The 21431-nt window shown below is 37.6% G+C and overlaps 2 pseudogenes; both read right to left on the reverse strand.

Moving 5' to 3' along the window:
• The window catches only part of LOC118826312, a 545149-nt pseudogene that overhangs the window by 301891 nt on the left and 221827 nt on the right, over window positions 1-21431 (reverse strand).
• Window positions 487-6262, reverse strand: LOC118826327 (annotated as a pseudogene).

Raw genomic sequence — 21431 nt, forward strand, 5'->3', positions numbered from 1 at the left:
ACAATGACATATACAACAACATACCCAGCCATTACCATGTCTTGGGATGTCTTAAGATATGTCTAAAGACACATTATGAAGCCGTCTTAGGACATCCTGAGGCATGTCTTAAGAAATGAAGACATGTCTTTAAGACATGTCTATAGAAACGGATCTTAAGATGTTTTGGCAATAATAACATCCCAAGATGTCTCAAGATGTAGGACGCATAATACGTATTTTTAAATTTTACCTACATTTTTTTTAAATAAATCTTTTACTTTTAAATATTTTTAAGGGAATTTCAAAATGTAACATTATTTATAGCAAAATTCTAGTGATTAAATTTTTTTCATTATTTAATTTTTTTTGTTTTATGTAGGATGCATAATGGTATCACTTATTTTAATATATATATATATATATATATATATATATATATATATATATATATAGTATATTATTTTATAAACATACAAACATTACATACATTAGTACATACTACATATCCTGTGGTTTTACTTGCATCTCTAAACAGCACCCTGGTTTTAACTTTGAGCAAAAGCTAAAAACAAACAGCTCCAGCTCAGTGAGACTCAGCAGCTGCTGAAACGGCTAAACTGAGGCTGCGGTTGGGTCAGTTAACCAGAAAACATCATTAAAAAAGCTGCATATTTTGTTGTCTCAGGGAAATATTAGAATAAACAGGACTTAGTAAAGAGTTTACGCACAAGGTTTAACTTGCGCCAACCTGGTGCAACCTAGTTGAGGTCTCCTCAGTTTACAACTGTCCTCTCTCTCCCATTTCCCCCATTATTTATGTTTGTCCCTGTTATTAAGTGACATCAATTAGACAATTATTTTAGTAAACAATAAAAACTGTACCTGTCTATGGTGTTTCTTGCCCTCCACCCCCCAAGACCCAGGAGGATAAGCAGATTAAACGATGAATGAACAAAACAGGTATTATTTTTGGAAATCACTTCTTATGTATGGTATTTGTTATTGGTATGTCAAGTAAAAAATTTTCAAATGACCCTTGAGAAAAAACCTTCTTACATTGTTTTCATTTGGAAAGAGATAATAATCTATGTATTACAATTTTGTATGTAGCTCAATATTTGTTAAAAAATATATAAGGAAGGAAAATTTCTTTCTAGTCAGCAGGCCAGATTTTCTTTGAATCACATCAAATCAAGTTTTCACACATCACGCATGCATCCTTAAACTTGAATGACAGAAGGTTTTCTCACACTCTGAGCAGTGACACAGTTTCTCTCAGGTGTGAATGTGCCGGTGTCTTTGGAGATGATTCTGTTGAGTAAAACTCTGTCCACAATCTGAGCAGTGATACAGTTTTAATCCTGTATGAATTTGCTGGTGTTTCTTGAGGGTACCACATGCTCTAAAACTCTGCCAACACTCTGAGCAGTGAAACGGTTTCTCTCCTGTGTGAATTCGCTGGTGCATCTGGAGTTTACCTTGAGTCGTCAAACTCTTTCCACACTCTGAGTAATGATACGGTTTCTCTCCTCTACTGGTGTGTTAGGAGTCTACGCTGTTGAATAAAACTCTTTCCACACTCTGAGCAGGGATGCGGTTTTACTCCTGTGTGAATGTGCTGGTGTTTCTTCAGGGCACCACTTTCTCTAAAACTCTGTCCACACTCTAAGCAGTGATACGGTTTCTCTCCTGTGTGAATGCGCTGGTGTCTTTGGAGATGACTCTGTGTAGTAAAACACTTTCCACACTCTGAACAGTGATACGGTTTCTCTCCTGTATGAATGCGCCGGTGTGTTAGGAGACTACTCTGTTGAATAAAACTCTTTCCACACTCTGAACAGTGATACGGTTTTTCTCCTGTATGAATGCGCCGGTGTGTTAGGAGACTACTCTGTTGAATAAAACTCCTTCCACACTCTGAACAGTGATACGGTTTTTCTCCTGTATGAATGCGCTGGTGTGTTAGGAGACTACTCTGTTGAATAAAACTCTTTCCACACTCTGAACAGTGATATGGTTTTTCTCCTGTGTGAATGCGCTGGTGTGTTAGGAGACTACTCTGCTGAATAAAACACTTTCCACACTCTGTGCAGTGATACGGTTTTACTCCTGTATGAATGTGCTGGTGTTTCTTGAGGGCACCACTTACTCTAAAACTCTTCCCACACTCTGAGCAGTGATACGGTTTCTCTCCTGTGTGAATGCGCTGGTGTGTTTGGAGATGACTCTGTTGACTAAAAGTCTTTCCACATTCTGAGCAGTGATATGGTTTCTCTCCTGTGTGAATGCGCTGGTGTGTTCGGAGAGTGCTCTGTAGACTAAATCTCTTTCCACACTCTAAGCAGTGATACGGTCTCTCTCCTGTGTGAATGCGCTGGTGTTTCTTCAGGTCACCACTGTCTCTAAAACTCTGTCCACACTCTGAGCAGTGATACGGTTTCTCTCCTGTGTGAATGCGCTGGTGTCTTTGGAGATCATTTTGTGAAGTGAAACTCTTTCCACACTCTGAGCAGTGGTGAGTTCTTTTTCTGCCTTTAAACTTTTTTGTTTGTCTGCAAGCTGTGTACATGCAGAGACCAGCAGAAGATGATTTCTGAATACCGGAGCTTCTGGACTCCATATTCTCATATTTACTCTTTCCTTATTTAGTTTTTTGATGTGTTTGTGGATATAATTAGAAATTAGCTGGAAAGTGGTCCCTAGGAGCAGGAGACTTGTAACAGGAGATCATTCTGGAGGAGACAAAGGGAGAATGAAATATCACACCAGTTGATCAGGGATTAAAGTGGTTATGTTCAAAAAAAACTTTGCATACAAAACACAGTTAAATTAGGGACACAGATTAATTAATAGGAAATGTAACCTAGTTAAATTATTTATATTTATTTAGCTATTTGTTCAATATTATTTCAGTGCCATCTGTGTCAACAACATCCCAACTTTCTCAAGATTAATTTAACTCAACTGTAGCTTTTTGAAACATGCAATAGATAATGTTCTTATTAAGCATTTAACATTGAGCATGTACAATGTATCTTACACAAGTGAGAAAGCAAAGCTGTGCTTTACTATGAAAAAGGATGGCATAGGAGTTATTCCAATCCCTATGCAGGACATTATTATTATTGGCTAAATTCACCAAAGACCAAGAGCATTATGGTTTGTCTGCTAACTATTATCTGTGTGAAATGTGTAAGAAACCTTTCCAGAACCATAGTGAACCTCCTGTCACCACAGAATTTACTTTCACAGCCAAAAACATTAAGACGTATCAGATTATGTATTTTCTCATTGTAGACTACCACTCCAGTTATGTCCAGTATCAGAATACATGCAGTTCAAAGCTTATTTCTTCATGCACCTCGTTACCCACAACCTAACAGAGAGGCAAGGAGAGTGACACAAACTGTGCTTTTTTATATTAGATTTATAGTGAGATGGCGGAGACTGCACAGTGAAAAGAAATCAGCAAAAAAATCACAAAGCAAATTTTAAAATATCAAATGTGTCTTAATTCAGTGCCAAAATTTAGTGAAATAATTTGATGCATCTGAAAAAAAAAATAATCACACTTGAACCGTACTGAACTTCATCAGAGCTGCCAGTATTGAGAGGAATCTATATTAGTAGGCAGAGCACAGGAGGCATATTCAGCTGTAGATGACAAAAGTTTATACTGATCAAGACAGTCAAAGCTGTCTAATAAATACACTTGGATACAAAATCCATTTGATGGTGATGCCAGACATTTACTAACCACAAGACAAAGCAATAAATATTGGAGCAAATATTGCAGCTGCTCCCAAACCAACTGAATAACTCAGTCAACATGAAAGTCTCACTTAATGTTCTTAGGTTAAGTTTTTCATATCAACTTCGTTTTGAAGCTATACTGATCCAAAAAAGAATATGAACCTACATCACTGGAAGAAACATACAGTTTACCACCTAACAAAAATGAAATTTAGATTAAACTACATTAGTAGTAAGTTAATTGATGATGTTTGTTGTGAAACTTCTTAATCTTTTATGAGAGCTCAGTGCTCACCACTGAGCACCGTCTCCCTTCAGCAGACCCACATGATATGAAGTATCTTAACATGTGTTAACCTTCAGTGACATGATGTTTTTTTTAATCAAATATATGTGTGGTTCTAATGATGCAGGTAAATCTAAGAGAAAGTAAAAGTAGTTGTGTCCCCTCAGTATTTTGTTTTGCCCTTGTGTTTAACTGATCCTGTCACAGGGACTGAGTGCCAAAAGTTTGTATGTCAGTTTGGAAACATGCATCAATCTACATACCATTTCATGTCAAAATTTCAACTTATGAATCAGTACTTTAACATGAATTTTCACAAATGATCATTTTCAGATCAAATCTGTATGTTTATTTTTAGGATCCCCATTAGCTGCTATCGTGATAGCCATTATTCTTCCTGTGGTTCAGTAGACATACCCTACATGACAAAATAATGCAATAACAGTGAATGAAATAAGTCATACAAAACACAAGTAAAACAATAAAAGAAAAATGAAACCAAACAGAAAACAAAAAAACATGGAAATTAACAGATATATAGATATAAATAAGATAGTAACATAAATAACAGTAGAAAGTCAATGGAAAAATTACACTAAAAGAAAAAGTCATTTGGTGCATCTCACAGAGACCGTATCTACATCCCTGCCCACCATGAAACTCCACCATAGTGTTGTTCCAACTGTCAAGGACATCTTAAATCTATTAAATAGTGTCTTTTATCAGCTTTTTAACATTATTTTACCATCAATTTTAATCAGTGAGACCAGCAGGAAATTCCACTCCTTCCACACATAGTTTTTGCTCTGGGTAATTTTAAATATTTTTTTGTATATCTTGTTGTATTAGTTTCGCAAACTTTGACATTCTCCAGTTGATCATATAGATCTGCTGAATGTTTTTGTTCATTAGTATTTTTAATACATTGAGCAAGGATCATCGCCCACCTCTCTTCTACCCTTAACCATTCATGTTTCTGATTTTATTTATGCTGGTTCTACACGAACATTTACAAAAACCAACGCTTGTTCTTGGGGACATTATGCACATAAGAAGCTTATGGAGTGCTGACAATATGGAAAAGGCTAAAAGTGCAGTCAACAAAAGGTCAAAATTGCAAAATACAAATAGAGCCAAACTGTAATAGTTCGAATAACAGTTCATTTATCTGAGGAGACTCCAGACCATTACTAACTACCAGCGAGAAGCCTCAAATGTTGTAAACCAGCTGAACATCTTTTACTTAAGAGATGAAAAACAAAGATTTGTCTCCCTCCTGTTGGGCTATATTCTGTCTGCACCCTATTCACACCTCATCTCCACCACTTCTCACCTTTACAGGACCTACACCCCCCACCCCATCACCATCTCCTCTCACCATAACACTGAGACCTTATTGAGCTTATTTAAAAACAGCTGCTATTAGATTATTACTTCAATTCAAAATGTCTACGCTTTAAAATTTCCATATGAGGAAAAAATTCTCGTAAGGCTTATCACAAGGAGTTGAGAAAGAAAAAAGATAAGAAGGAAAAGAATAAACGTGGGTAAAAAATTTGGGTACTTTAAAAAACAGTCAAAAATGTGTACTGAAGTGATTCAGGTCAGTTTAAGGACAGATACGCCCCCCTCCCTACCTCTCTCTGATCCAGGAATAGTCTGGGCATTGCAGGCTGGTTACACCACCAGTCCAGCAGGAGAATCAGTAAACAGAATTAAATCTAGAAGGTCTCTGGAGCTGACTGCAGTCTATCAGACCCCTGAACACCTCGCGCTAAAACTAATCTGATCTTATTTGCAGCGTTGAAGCAACAAACTAAGCTAAGCAAAGCTAAAACTTTCAGCATTTATCAGCCAACTCAGCACAGCTAACAGCCTAGTTAACAGACTGGGAATGAACCCGCTTTTAGAGCAGTTTTACACACTTTCAGTGCAGATTCAGTGTTGAAAACTAGTACTAATACAAAATTGAATTCTTTTAATTTAAAGTGACAGTGGAATTCGCTTCTTCGTCAAAAACGTGCTCTCAAGTTATGCCACTTCACCCACTACCATCTACCGCTAACCTAAATGTTTACATTAGACTGCAATTTTAAGATTAAAAAAACGTGATAAACAGCTCTTTACCTTCAGCAGATCAGCTCCTGTTTCCCTCTAAAACCGCAGAGCTCTTCTTTTTCTCCACTTTGTTGTCTGTCGAGAACCACCGTTATAGAACTAGCGCCCCAAACTGACCTCCTTATTATGGGTCTGAATGCGTTATTTTTCTAATCCCACCCGTATTCCGACAAACTCCGCCTCCTGCACTACGACTGGCTAAAAGTTCATAGGAGCAGCCGCCCCTTTATTTACTGCAGCAGTTTTGAATTTACACAAACATGACATAAAATATGAAATAAGCATGACGGAACACATTCAATAAATTAATTATAAACAACTACAGGAAATTTGGTCAGAATTGATAGAAAATGAATGCAGCAGATTATCAGACACTGATGGAGGACAGTTTGTATGATTAAATTTATGTCCCATTACATATAAAGTGATTTGTTTCTTTGTTTCTGTAAAAGTGAGGGATCTACATTTTAACTTACAATAAAATTATAAAAATTAGTATTTTAATGATCACAAAACACGTAAAATGTTGTATCCACCTTTAATGTGGTGATTTTGGGCTGTCCCACCTCTCTGACTCTGAACTTCTCTATATAAGTTATTATATATAAGAATATGTGTAATATATTCAATAAATTCTCCAATAACACAATAATTACAGTATTATTTAATTAATGTATAAACAATTTCATGCTACAAACATTAATTTTACGTTTTCTAAAAAGTCATTTTAATGTGTTCCATATTTTATGCACAACACTGTTACCCAAACTTGTTCTCTTGTAAAAAATAATGAAACATTATCTATTTATTATGATATAAACAAGAATTTAATCATCTTCTTGTTTTCTGCAGAGTGACCACCAGGCAGGTCAGTATTCTCAATTTATTTTCTCAGTTTACACACAAAAACTGATTAGGCTGCATGAGCATGCTCATTCAACCCTGATACCAAACTTGTTTTAAAAAGAATATATATATATATATATATATATATATATATATATATATTGTTTATTTATGTAAACTATATGGTTATTAGCAGTTAACATGGAGCTCTTGATCTGCTCATTGAAAATTTGACATAAAATTAATCGGTTCATCAGAATGAACAAAAAAATTGTTTGTAAATGGCATTAAATGTACTTGCTTATATTTCTATTCACAGTTATCAATGAGTTACATGGTATTTTTAATTAAATACACAATCTTTAATAAACAGAGTTTTACATGATCAGTGCATGTTATATTTGTGATGTCATACTTCAGTTTCTACAAGGACAGCTGCATTTGAACTACAGTATGGGTGAAATACAGCAATGATAAATCATGGTTTTTAGCTGAACCCAGGCACCCTCAGAGGGAAAAGAAGGTAATATTCAGGACAGAATTCTCCATAAAGAAGCCAAACACAAGCTGGAGAGTGCCCCATCCTGTCTGGCCCTGCCCTTGTCTTTCTTTGGTTCTGTGTCTGCCTTTGTTTTCCTTATAGCTTTGCTGCGAACAGCTCAACTTCAGTCTGGAAAGGCCTCCAAGAGATCTTCAGCTACAAGATGAGAAAGACACCCTTCTTCTGAATGACTGCTAATGACATGAATGAGTTCAACTGTAGACTTGAACACACAAAGGACAATCTTCAGCCTTTCTCTGCCAGTCACCTCCCTACCTCTCCCCCACCCTGGTTCTCATCTCTTCCCCATCTTACCTTCAAGGAGCAAGACGTTAACAGGCTGTTCAGCAGACAAAGGTGAGAAAAGCCCTGGGACCTGACTTAGTCTCTCTATCCACCCTAAAGCACTGCTGTCGCCAACTAGCACTGATTTTCACAAACATATTCATGATCACTGGAAATTGGAAAATCTAGCATCATTCCAGTCCCCTAAAACAAACATCACTGGACTAAACAACTACAAGCCAGTAGCCTGATCTCTGTATTCATGACGATCTTTGAAGACCTGGTCCTAGCCCACCTGAAAACCATTATAAACCCTTTGCTGGATCTCCTGCAGTTTACTTATAGAGCAAGCATCTGCCAAACCCTGGGCAGCTGGGAGTGCAATAGCCATCTCCTGGGCTGCTACAGGTTGAAATAAGGCAGATGAAGGGGCCAAAAGGACCAGCTGACAGGTCTGGAAGATCAGCATGGGCGGCTAGAGGATTCAGAGGCTCGGCAGTAGCAGCCATCGTGTCCAGAGGCTTCACATCAGCTTCCTGAAGATGTAGAGGCTCGACAACAGCCGGCACGAAGGCTCAGCAACAGCTGCAGCTGGTGAGTCTGCAGGTTCAGTGGCAGGACGGTCTGGAGGATCAGTGGCAACCGATCACTCCCAAGGCTGAGCGGCCGAGGCTAATAGGTCCAGTGCTGCTGAAATGGCTGCACCTCCACAGTTCTTATGCCCACAGCGTTTGCACTACCAAAGAAGGTTTACCACCTCCAGCTCCATTCTCCTCAATGTGCCTCTTCTGCACCTTGAACAAGCTCGCAACATCCATTGTGAACAGTCTAGTCTTCTGTCTTGTTGGGAGAGTGATGAGGCTGGACGTAGTTGCAAGCAAACTTTAATAAACGAAAACAAACTAGGACAAACACTGAGAATGATACCAGTCCTGTCACTGACCACTCAGGATGGTTCCAGGGCTTCCAGGGTGCACATGCTGCACAAGTGGGAGAAGGGCATGCCTAGACCTACACTGAGCCAATTTCAGATTTGGTCTGTTATATTGTCAGTCAATCCCCAGAATTCCAAAGACCTACTTTGATGAAAGAAAAGAGAATTTTTGAGAACTCAACTTTATGAGGATGAACAAACATTTAGATTGAGCCATGAATTTGTGAACTCTTTTTACTGTACACACAATTTATTTTTATTTAGCAATGTGAGGACGTTTTCACACTTGGGCCGTTTCAGCATCTGAAGTGGACTCAGACCGCTGAGTCATGGTTTCTTTTGCATATGTGAACATGCCAAATAAACTCAGACCCCTCTAAACGGCCCCAAAAGGAGGTGGTCTCAGTTTGGTTCGTTTGTAGTTCGTTTTGTGGTTGGATTAATTTGTACATTGTGAAAACAAAATGGCCCCAGTTTGCTTTAGCTTTGCTTTATGGTGAAGACCTCAGGGCTCACCGTACACACAGCCACAGCCTTCAGCACTTCAGCAGGTAAAAAAGACCATCAAGGATCATTTATAAGGCTCTACTCAGGATACAGCCTGTCTGTGATCTGAGACAGACAGCAGCGCTGACATATTGAAGCTATACGATGCAAGAGCCATGATTTCACCATGTTAAAGGCTTAAGCTGGGCACGCAACGCAATTTTAAGCTGCTTTCACACTGAACAATGAATGAATAAAAATTCACCGCTGATGCAGAGTTTCACTGGGTGGAGCTCAGTGACGAGCACAGCTGAAAACAAAACCCACTATGAATTATTTTAAAAGTATGTGTTTTTTTTAAGGTATGTGATATGTGTTTAAAGGTTTTGTCCGTGTCAAGGAGAGAGTTTAGTCAGCACTGTTTTGTGTATGTGTACGTGTGGAGGGGTTACCATCAGGGTGAAACTTGTGGTGACCTGCCCCATGAATTCAGTATTCTATATTTGCATTTTATGCTGGTGTCAGAGTCACTGTCTAACGGGACAGAACAATCAAACATCCTCCTGCCTAACTTGTGAATATGAATAAATTTCAACTAATGTCCAAAAATAATGAACTATCAGTTTCATTTTTACATTTATGCTGCATACCCCCATTTTCAACTTCATTATAGAGTAAGGTGTGTGTGTAGTGGATAATTGTGTGTCATTCCCAAAAAATTCTCAAAAGAAAGTCTCAGGTTTAGATTAATATAAGTTAATGGGCATAACTCCTAAAAAAGCATTGTCATGTTGTCACCTTAATGTTCTTACGGAGAACATGTGATAAATTTGGGGTGGTCATGGGTTGGAGGTTACGGGACCAGCCTTTTGATCAGAAGGTCGCTGGTTTGATCCCCTGAGCCAACAGTACGTGACTGAAGTGCCCTTGAGCAAAGCACCTAACTGTGCTGTGGATAGGGCTGCCCAGCGCTCCAGGCAAGTGTGCTCACTGCCCCCTAGTGTGTGTTCACTAGTGTGTAGGGGGTGTTTCACTGCACATGGGTTAACTGTGGAGGTGAAATTTCCCCGTTTTGGGACTAAGAAGGGTCACTTAATCTAATCTTAACATCATTATTAATGTGGTGTCAGTGTAGAATGTTAGAAATTCGGCATTTGTGGCTAATCAGGAAGAGTCAGGAGACTGTTTACTTCCACATATAGAGTATGGGTACAGCGTGGTCGATCAACAGTCAATCAGCAGGATCAGGAGTCTAGTCTTATTCACGTGCATGCAGACAATCATGCACGGGCACAGCTTGGTCATTAGTGTGTCACCAGTCTGTTCTGGTCACCAGTCTAGTCTAGTCCAGTCTGCAGTCCAGTCTGATGAATACATGGTCTGACATAGTTTAAGTAGAGATACTGGGGGTCGGGGGGAGGAAGCAAAGAGGGAGGGGAGGTAGGTAACAATCAAAAGGTTGGGGAAGAAGGGGAAGGGGGTCTGGGGTCAGGGGAGACCCCAAGAATAAAGTGATGTTGTTCTCACCTCAGGGGGAACAATATAGATAAAACACCAAAAGGCACACAACTGTAAGACAATACAGCTGACACAACAAAAAGACAACATAGGTTACAGCATAGAAGAAAGCAAATGTGAAAAGACCTATACTTTCTCTCAAGAAGAAGAAACAGAAGAAGGCATAATTTCAGCTATGGAAAATGTTGTTTTACTCAGAACTAACAGAAATGCCCTCTACATAAGCATGAAATGGAGAACGGAGGTCTTTGAATTACATCAAATCAAGTTTTCACACCACGCATGCATCTCTAAACATGAATGACTGAAGTTTTTCTCACACTCTGAGCAGTGACACAGTTTCTCTCAGGTATGAATGCGCCAGTGTCTTTGGAGATGATTCTGTTCTGTAAAACTCTTTCCACACTCTGAGCAGTGATAGGGTTTCTCTCCTGTGTGAATGCGCTGGTGTGTTTGGAGATACTCTGTTGAATAAAACACTGTTCCACACTCTGAGCAGTGATACGGTTTCTCTCCTGTGTGAATGCGCTGGTGTTTCTTGAGATCACCACTTTCTGCTAAAACTCTGTCCACACTCTGAGCAGTGATACGGTTTCTCTCCTGTGTGAATGCGCTGGTGTACTTGGAGATGACTCTGTTGACTAAAACACTGTTCACACTCTGAGCAGTGATACGGTTTCTCTCCTGTGTGAATGCGCTGGTGTTTCTGAGATGACTCTGTTGACTAAAACTCTTTCCACATTCTGAGCAGTGATATGGTTTCTCTCCTGTGTGAATGCGCTGGTGTGTTCGGAGGACCCTACTGTCTACTAAACCTCTGTCCACACTCTGAGCAGTGATACGGTTTCTCTCCTGTGTGAATGCGCTGGTGCTTCTTAAGGACACCACTTTCTCTAAAACTCTGTCCACACTCTGAGCAGTGATACGGTTTCTCTCCTGTGTGAATGCGCTGGTGTCTTTGGAGATCATTTTGTGAAGTGAAACTCTTTCCACACTCTGAGCAGTGGTGAGTTCTTTTTCTGCCTTTAAACTTTTTTGTTTGTCTGCAAGCTGTGTACATGCAGAGACCAGCAGAAGATGATTTCTGAATACCAGAGCTTCTGGACTCCATATTCTCATACTTACTCTTTCCTTGTTTAGTTTCTTGATGTGTTTGTGGATGTAATTAGAAATTTGCTGGAAAATGGTCCCTAGGAGCAGGAGACTTGCAACAGGAGATCATTCTGGAGGAGAAAAAGGGAGAATGAAATATCACACCAGTTGATCAGGGATTAAAGTGGTTATGTTCAAAAAAAACTTTGCATACAAAACACAGTTAAATTAGGGACACAGTTAATAATAGAAAATATAACCTAGTTAAATTATTTATATTTATTTAGCTATTTGTTCAATATTATTTTCAGTGCCATCTGTCTCAACAACATCCCCACTTTCTCAAGATTAATTTGACTCAACTGCAGCTTTTAAAAACATGCAACACACAATGTTCTTATTAAGCATTGGGCTTTTAACATTGAGCATGTACAATGTATCTTACACAAGTGAGAAAGCAAAGATGTGCTTTACTATGATCAAGAATGGCATAGCAGTCCAAGACCAAGAGCATTAAGGTTTGTATGCTAACTATATCTGTGTGTAAGAAACCTTTCTAGAAATGGTGAACCTCTTGTCCCCACAGAATTTACTTTCACAGCCAAAAACATTAAGACGTATCAGATTATGTATTTTCTCATTGTAGACTACCACTCCAGTTATGTCCAGTATCAGATTACATACAGTTCAAAGCTTATTAATTCATGCACCACATTACCCACAACCTAAGAGAAAGACAAGCAGACACAAACTGTGCTTTTTTATTAGATTTATAGAGAGATGGCCAGGACTGCACAGTGAAAAAAAATCAACAAAGCAAGTTTTAAAATATCAAATGTGCCTTAATTCAATGCCAAAATTTAGTGAAATAATTTGACGCGTCTGACCTTCTGAACTGTACTGACCTTCGTCAGAGCTGCCAGTATTAAGTGAAATCTATATTAGTGGGCAGAGCACAGGAGGCATATTCAGCTGTAGATGACAAAAGGTCTAAATTAATACTGATCAAGACAGTCAATGCCGTCTAATTCAAACACACTTGGATACAAAATCCATTTGGAGGTGACGCCAGACCTTTACTAACCACAAGACAAAATCATAAATATTGGAGAAAATATTGCAGCTGCTCCCAAACCAACTGAATAACTCATAAAAGTCTCAGTTTAGTTCATGTTCTGAGGTTAAGCGTTTCATATCGACTTCAATTTGAAGCTATAATGATCCACAAAAGAATATGGACCTATATTGTAGAAGAAAAGTGCAGTTTACCACCTAACAAAAGTGAAATTGAGATTAAACTATGTTAGCAGTAAGTTAACCGATGATGTTTTAATCTTTTGTGAGAACTCAGTGCTCGCCACTGAGCACCGTCTCCCTTCAGCAGACCCACATGATATGAAGTATCTTACCATAAGATGTGTTAACCTTCAGTGACATGATGTTTTTTTTAATCAAATATATGTGTGGTTCTAATGATGCAGGTAAATCTAAGAGAAAGTAAAAGTAGTTGTGTCCCCTCAGTATTTTGTTTTGCCCTTGTGTTTAACTGATCCTGTCACAGGGACTGAGTGCCAAAAGTTTGTATGTCAGTTTGGAAACATGCATCAATCTACACACCTTTTCATGTCAGAATTTCAACTTATGAATCAGTACTTTAACATGAATTTTCACAAATGATCATTTTCAGATCAAATCTGTATGTTTATTTTTAGGATCCCCATTAGCTGCTATCGTGATAGCCATTATTCTTCCTGTGGTTCAGTAGACATACCCTACATGACAAAATAATGCAATAACAGTGAATGAAATAAGTCATACAAAACACAAGTAAAACAATAAAAGAAAAATGAAACCAAACAGAAAACAAAAAAACATGGAAATTAACAGATATATAGATATAAATAAGATAGTAACATAAATAACAGTAGAAAGTCAATGGAAAAATTACACTAAAAGAAAAAGTCATTTGGTGCATCTCACAGAGACCGTATCTACATCCCTGCCCACCATGAAACTCCACCATAGTGTTGTACCAACTGTCAAGGACCTATCTACCTAAACCTAAATCTAAATCTTAAATCTATTAAATAGTGTCTTTTTATCAGTTTTTTTTAACATTATTTTACCCTGAATTTTAAGCAGTGAGACCACCAAGAAATTCCACAATTTACAGCTCTATAAATTACTGTTCAACACATAGTTTTTGCTCTGGGTAATTTTAAATATATATTTTTTTGATATTGTGTTGTATTAGTTCCGCACACTTTGACATTCTCCAGTTGATCATATAGATCTGCTGAATATTTTTGTTCATTAGTATTTTTAATACATTGAGCAAGGATCATCACCCACCTCTCTTCTACCCGTAACCATTCAAGTTTCTGATTTTATTTATGCTGGTTCTACACGAACATTTACAAAAACCAACGCTTGTTCTTGGGGACATTATGCACATAAGAAGCTTATGGAGTGCTGACAATATGGAAAAGGCTAAAAGTGCAGTCAACAAAAGGTCAAAATTGCAAAATACAAATAGAGCCAAACTGTAATAGTTCGAATAACAGTTCATTTATCTGAGGAGACTCCAGACCATTATTAACTACCAGCCAGAAGCCTCAGATGTTGCAAACCAGCTGAACATCTTTTACTTAAGAGATGAAAAACAAAGATTTGTCTCCCTCCTGTTGGGCTATAGTCTGTCTGCAGCCTATTCACACCTCATCTCCACCACTTCTCACCTTTACAGGACCTACACCCCCCACCCCATCACCATCTCCTCTCACCATAACACTGAGACCTTATTGAGCTTATTTTACAACAGATGCTATTAGATTATTACTTCAGTTCAAAATGACCACGCTTTAAAATTTCCACATGAGTAACAACGTCTCTTAAGGCTTGCTACAAGATAAAAAAGGAAGAAAGAGTAAATAAATGTTGCGTACCTAAAAAAACACAGTCAAAAAATGTGTACTGAAGTGATCCAGGTCAGTTTACGGACAGATACACCTTCCCTTCCCTCTGATCCAGGAACAGTCTGGGCATAGCATACTGGTTACACCACCAGTCCAGCAGGAGAATCAGTAAACAGAATTAAATCTAGAAGGTATCTGGAACTGACTGCAGTCTATCAGACCTCTGAACTCCTCGCGCTAAAATCAAATTGAATTTACTCAATAATCGGTCTTATTTGCAGTGTTGAAGCAACAAGTCCACATGAATAAAATGCAAAGTACCAAAACACTGATAAATGTAACATTTCTTAAACGTACATAAATATTTTCCTACCATTACGGACAACATGCATTTCGTTTTTTTTTCTAAAAACACTCGAAACTGCAGGTAAATCTTTCAGTATTTATCAGCAAACTCAGCCCAGGAGACACACAGGAGTTAACAGACTAGGAATGAACCAGCTTTTAGAACAGTTTTACACACTTTCAATGCAGATCTAGTGTTGAAAACTATTACAACTCTTAGTAACTGTGGACCAGGAAACACACAGATACAGAGAACGCTCACCTCGCAGGAGAATCAGGATTAAATCTACAAGATATTTGGAGTTGACTGCAGTCTATCAGACCTCTCCTCTCCTCTTGATGTATAGCTCATGCAGCTAGGTAATTTGAGTAGCTAACGCTAGCTAGCTTATTTTTTTATACAGCTGCAGAAGCTACAGCTGTGTTTCTAGATGTTGGTAGGGAGGGAAAATGGGGCAGTCATTCTAATGCTTCATTCATTAGCTTTGGCTACACAAGTTGAAATCATTAGTGAGTTTTTATTAGACAATGAAATGTCCTATCAGAGATAAGTTACTGAATTAACTGTAGCTAACTGTCGTCTTTTGCAAACAAATATTTGTTTCAGAAGCTGACTGGATTTGTCTGTGTGCCACAACAGCATACTGACAGAGGTCAAATAATGCACACAAGTTAAAAAAGTAAGTATTATCAGAAACACAACAAAATGTAATGTGTTAACAATTTATGTATAGGTTTCCTGGTTATCAGTTGCCACACTCATTTTATGACTAAGAACCTGTTTAAAGGAATGATTCAGCAAATTATAAAATTTAATCAATTTTCTGCTTATCCCCAATATAGTCTTTTGGCCAAGACATAATTGGTGTCCAAAGTTTGTGTCTTTAGTTTAGCAATGGAGCTGTGAAGCTAACATTTGTAACAAACACTAGAAGTCAATATTCACCTAAATCATTTCATGTCTTCAGTAAGGTGGCGCAGACTTCTCAATGTGGTGTACAACACAGTATGACATACTGTGGGCTATAAAAGTGAACAAAATGTCATCACAGAGTAAGTGCCGTGGGTGACCTCTCTGTCTCAGGAGTAGGATTGCTGATCTAGAATCGTTTTTATGGAAATGACAGTCATAATTACTGATCCAACATCAGTCCTGTGCAGCCTTTGTGTTGCCTAAAATGGCCGTAGTGGTGAGGTTTTGTTAATTTCTATAGTTCAAAGCAAATCATTCTGTGTCTTACACTATACTGACAAGTCTGCTGACTCTAATGGAGACCTAGATGAGGTTTGAGAGGGTTGGAGAGAAGTTTTAGGGATGTATTTATGGAAAAAACATCTGACAATCTTAATATTGTCTTCTAGTGTTTGAGCAATGTTACACATAACGCCAGTACTAAACTAAAGAAGCAGAGTCATTAATTGTAGTCATTTCAGTCAAATTTGATATTGGAATTTGTAAGGCATATAAAAAAGTCAAATAATAATACTGAGCTTTTCTGTGATGCTTCTTATGTTATATAGCTGCATTCTGTACTATTTACTACCCAGTTCGTTCTTTGGACTGTGCTTTATTCCTTTAACAAATAAACACTGACCAAAATAAGAGAGAGGCTTTTCAGTAAGACTAAATAAGTAATAAGTATGACGGTAGAAAGGTTTTCATCTTCCACAGATCTGTCTGTTTTTGTCAGGAGATTTTAATGCTTTGTGTGTGCATTAATTGTAACAGTCTTGTTTGTGTTTTATGTTAGCTGCAGTTCTGAAGTGGAACAACAAAGCCACAGCTCATGAGATGGATTCTGCTGTGGCCGATCACCTCAAGCATGCCCCCTGCAGAGCTTTTAACTCTGTTTTTTTTTTCTTCTTTTCTTGTTTGACTTCTCAGAAACTAAAATGCAAGATTTTGTCTTGTTAAATAATCACGTTGAATTCCTTTACATTAAAACGTTGAAAATCATGTACAATACTGACACGGCTTGTGGTTCAAAGGTGAAAATTCTTTCTGAATTGATGCATAGGATCTTTGTCATAGTCCTGCGAAGTTCATGGTCCAGTTTTATGTTCCACAAATGAAATTAAGAATAACTACATGTTTTCAATAAAGTTTCCATTTAACAAAGTTTGTTTTATGTTTACATTGGAATCAAAATTCTTAGTTAACTACTGGAAGATTTTTTGCATGGTGAAAAGGTTCTTCACATTGACAGATAATGTATTGTTTATGGTTCTATACAGAAAAATTCATTCTATATAGCACCAAAAAAGGTTCTTCTATTGTACAGTGTATTAAGCATGAAATGGTTCTATATAGGATTCATGGTAAAGTGCTATCTTTTTTGAGAGCGTACTAGTGGGAATTAATTTTGGATGACTTTTCAATGCCTTTTAATTTTTAATTTATAATTTTTTCCAAGGCCTTAGAACACCTTAAAATGACGTTTTTACTGTGACCTTTTTGGTCGTCTTTTCAACAGTTAAGCTTGGATGTCTTTTCAACTTTCATTTTCAACCATAAGAAAACGTAAATTAAACAGCAGTTATGTACGTGATTTCAACGTTAAATCAACAGCCTTAAAATGACGTCTTTAATGTGACTATTTTGGCCGTTTTTTCGACGGCTAAGTTTAGACGTCTTTTCAACTTTCATTCTGAACCTTAATAAAGCCTAGTTTAAAGGGCAGTCAGATACGTGATTCCAACGTTGTTTCAACGGCCAAATGTTTACTGTGATATTTTAAGTAACAGTGCCATGTATCCTGCCTTCCGCCCAATGACAGCTGGGATAGGCTCCAGCACCCCACCGCGACCCAGAAGGATAAGCGGTTTAGATGATGGATGGAGTGCCATAAAAGGCCCCATTATGAAAATGACATTATTTTAATTTAAAAAGTGACAATGGAATTTGCTTCTTTTTCATAAGAAGTGCTCTCAAGCTATGGCATTTCACCCACTAGCATCTACCGCTGACCTAAATGTTTACATTAGCCTGCAATTTTAAGATAAAAAGCGTGATAAACAGCTCTTTACCTTCAGCAGATCAGCTCCTGTTTCTCTCTGATACCACAGAGCTCTTCTTCTTCACTTTATCGTCTTTGGAGAGCCACCCTTATAGAAATAGCGACGTCATCACTGTGGATCTGGTGGCGGTATTTTTCTAATCCCAACCGTATTCCGACAAACCCCGCCTCCTGTGCCATGATTGGCCAGAAGTTGCTTGTTTATTTACTACAGCAGTTTTGAATTTACATAAATATTATATAAAATGTGGAAGAAGGATGACGAAACACATTCAATATATGAATTTTAAACAACTACAGAACATTTGGTCAGAATTGATGGAAAATGAATGCAGCGGATTATCAGACACTGATGGAGGACAGTTTGTATGATTCAGTTTATGTCCTATTACATTTTTAAAATCAGTAAAGTGACTATTGTTTTTTATTTCTGTGAAAGTGAAGGATCTATATTGTAACCTACAATAAAATTATCAAAATTAGCATTTAAATGATCACAAAACACTCCGAAGGTCTGTATCCACCTTTAATGTGGTGATTTTGGGCTGTCCCATCTCTCTAACTCTGAACTTATCTATAGAATATATTCATAAAAATCTTCAATAACACAAAAATTTCAATGTTATTTAATTAATTTATGAACAAGTTAATGTTGAATTAATTTTCTATTAGTTAAATTAACAAAATAATTGTCATTTTAATCTGTGTTCCATATTTTATGCACAACCCTGTTAGCCAAACTTGTTCCCCTGTAAAAAATGGAACATTATCTATTTATTATATTACTGATATATTGATTACTATTGATACAACCAGAAATGTAATCATCATCTTGTTTTTTCTGCAGAGTGACCACCAGGCAGGTCAGTATTCTCATTTTATTTTCTCAGTTTACACACAAAAACTGATTAGGCTGCTTGAGTAAAGGATGCTCATTCAACCATATATATATATAGTTTATTCATGTTAACTTTATGGTTATTAGCAGTTAACATGGAACATGTGCAGCCTGTCAAGGTAAACACTCAAATATTTTAGTTATAACTTTTTGAATAAAACATTTTTCTCCATTCCCTTCTGCTGTCTGTTATATTCTTTTAAATGTTTTCACTGCATTAGTATTCAACCATATTACCATGTAAAAGTTCTAAAAGCATTTCATGAATTTCTGTATTTTTTGCTAAAAATATGGAATTGAATTGACACAGGCTTTTAAATATCATTTATACATCTCCCTGAAATTTGGTAATAGGGCTGCAAAAAATGCTGTACATTTCAGAACAATCAGCTCATGTAATCTCTGATTTGACAGCCTGAGGGGAAAAGTAACATTTTCTCAATGTTAAGCACTTATGTTGATTAAAATTTTGTCAAAAACCCCAAAGAAAGAAAAGTACATTTTTAAAGAGGCTTGATGTCTAAAGGGAACTTTGTTTATACTTAATAGTTTCTAATGTGCCAAAGCAAATTCTTTTATCTAATGCTTACAGTTGAATAAAGATATTCTGATTGTGAATTGGCAGTCCTGTAAAAAAAAGAAAAAATAGATAATAATTATAGTATAGCATACTCAACTTCCCCACTAGCTTGCACTCCTTCTATCACACAGTCACATCTGGCATTAATTCCTCTTGGGCTTCTGAATATGGACAGCTATGATAAGGCTAAGATTCACACTCACAACCTCCTAATGTTGGAATGAATTATTAGACAGCTGCACCACATGAGACGATGCCTTGCTTTAAAGTTAAAACAACAAATATTTTCTGCAGTTTATTAAACATTTGTAGACATAAAATTTGAGTTGCATCATGTGATCCTGAGTGTTGCAGTAAACTAAGTTGGCATCACAACTGGAACCTTACTGAGATGCAGAACTAAAAAATTAAAAGAACTTTTGACTCAGCTAAGAAGGTTCTGTGAACTCATGTCCTTAAGATGAGTCAACTCACGAAAAGTAACTACATCATTTTGTGCTGAGCTGACCTCTCACTTCTAACAGTGAGTGAAATAATGAGCAACAACAAACTCAAGTTGAAGAGTGTACAGATGTATATTATATAGTTTTCATTTATTATTTTGTTTATTTCCTAATAGAATCTATTTTTTCTCTTAGCACATACACTTACTCAGTTTTTATGTTAATAACTTAAACGTGAATATTTCGCTTCCTGTTCAGTACATAAATTGTGGCATGCAACTCCAAACACAGCCACAAGAGGGTGCAGAGACTCCACTGAGCTCATGACCTGCTTATTAAAAATCTAATTAGTTCATCAGAATAAAAAAAAAATGTTTATAAATGACATTAAATGTACTTGTTTATATTGGTATTCACATGTATCAATGATCTATATGGTTTTTTTAAATAAAATACACATTCATTAATATACAGAGTTGTATATGATCAGTGCATGTCATATTTGTAGTGTGATGTCATACTTCAGTTTCTATGAAGACATCTGCATTTGAACTGCAGTACGGGTGAAATACAGCAACGATAAATCACGGTTTTCAGCTGAACTCAGGCAGCTTCAGAAGGAAAAGGAGGCAGCATTCAGGAGTAGGGACAGAATTATCCATAAAGAAGCCAAACACAAGCTGGAGAGTGCCCCATCCTGTCTGGCCCTGCCCTTGTCTTTCTTTGGTTCTGTGTCTGCCTTTGTTTTCCTTATAGCTTTGCTGCGAACAGCTCAACTTCAGTCTGGAAAGGCCTCCAAGAGATCTTCAGCTACAAGATGAGAAAGACACCCTTCTTCTGAATGACTGCTAATGACATGAATGAGTTCAACTGTAGACTTGAACACACAAAGGACAATCTTCAGCCTTTCTCTGCCAGTCACCTCCCTACCTCTCCCCCACCCTGGCTCTCATCTCGGACAGCCATTGGGTCCAGAGGCTTCACCTCAGCTTCCTGAAGGTGTAGAGGCTCGACAAAAGCGGCACGAAGGTTCAGCAACAGCTGCAGCTGGTGAGTCTGCAGGTTCAGTGGCAAGACGGTTTGGAGGATCAGTGGCAACCGATCGCTCCCAAGGCTGAGCGGCCGAGGCTGATAGGTCCAGTGCTGCTGAAATGGCTGCACCTCCACAGTTCTTATGCCCACAGCGTTTGCACTTCCAAAGAAAGTTTACCACCTCCACATCCATTCCCCTCAATGAGCCTCTTCTGCACCTTGAACAAGCTCGCAACATCCATTGTGAACAGTCTAGTCTTCTGTCTTGTTGGGAGAGTGATGAGGCTGAACATAGTTGCAAGCAAACTTTAATAAACGAAAACAAACTAGGACAAACACTGAGAATGATACCAGTCCTGT

Source organism: Colossoma macropomum, unplaced genomic scaffold (genome assembly GCF_904425465.1).
Source record: "Colossoma macropomum unplaced genomic scaffold, Colossoma_macropomum, whole genome shotgun sequence".
NCBI classification, from domain to species: domain Eukaryota; kingdom Metazoa; phylum Chordata; class Actinopteri; order Characiformes; family Serrasalmidae; genus Colossoma; species Colossoma macropomum.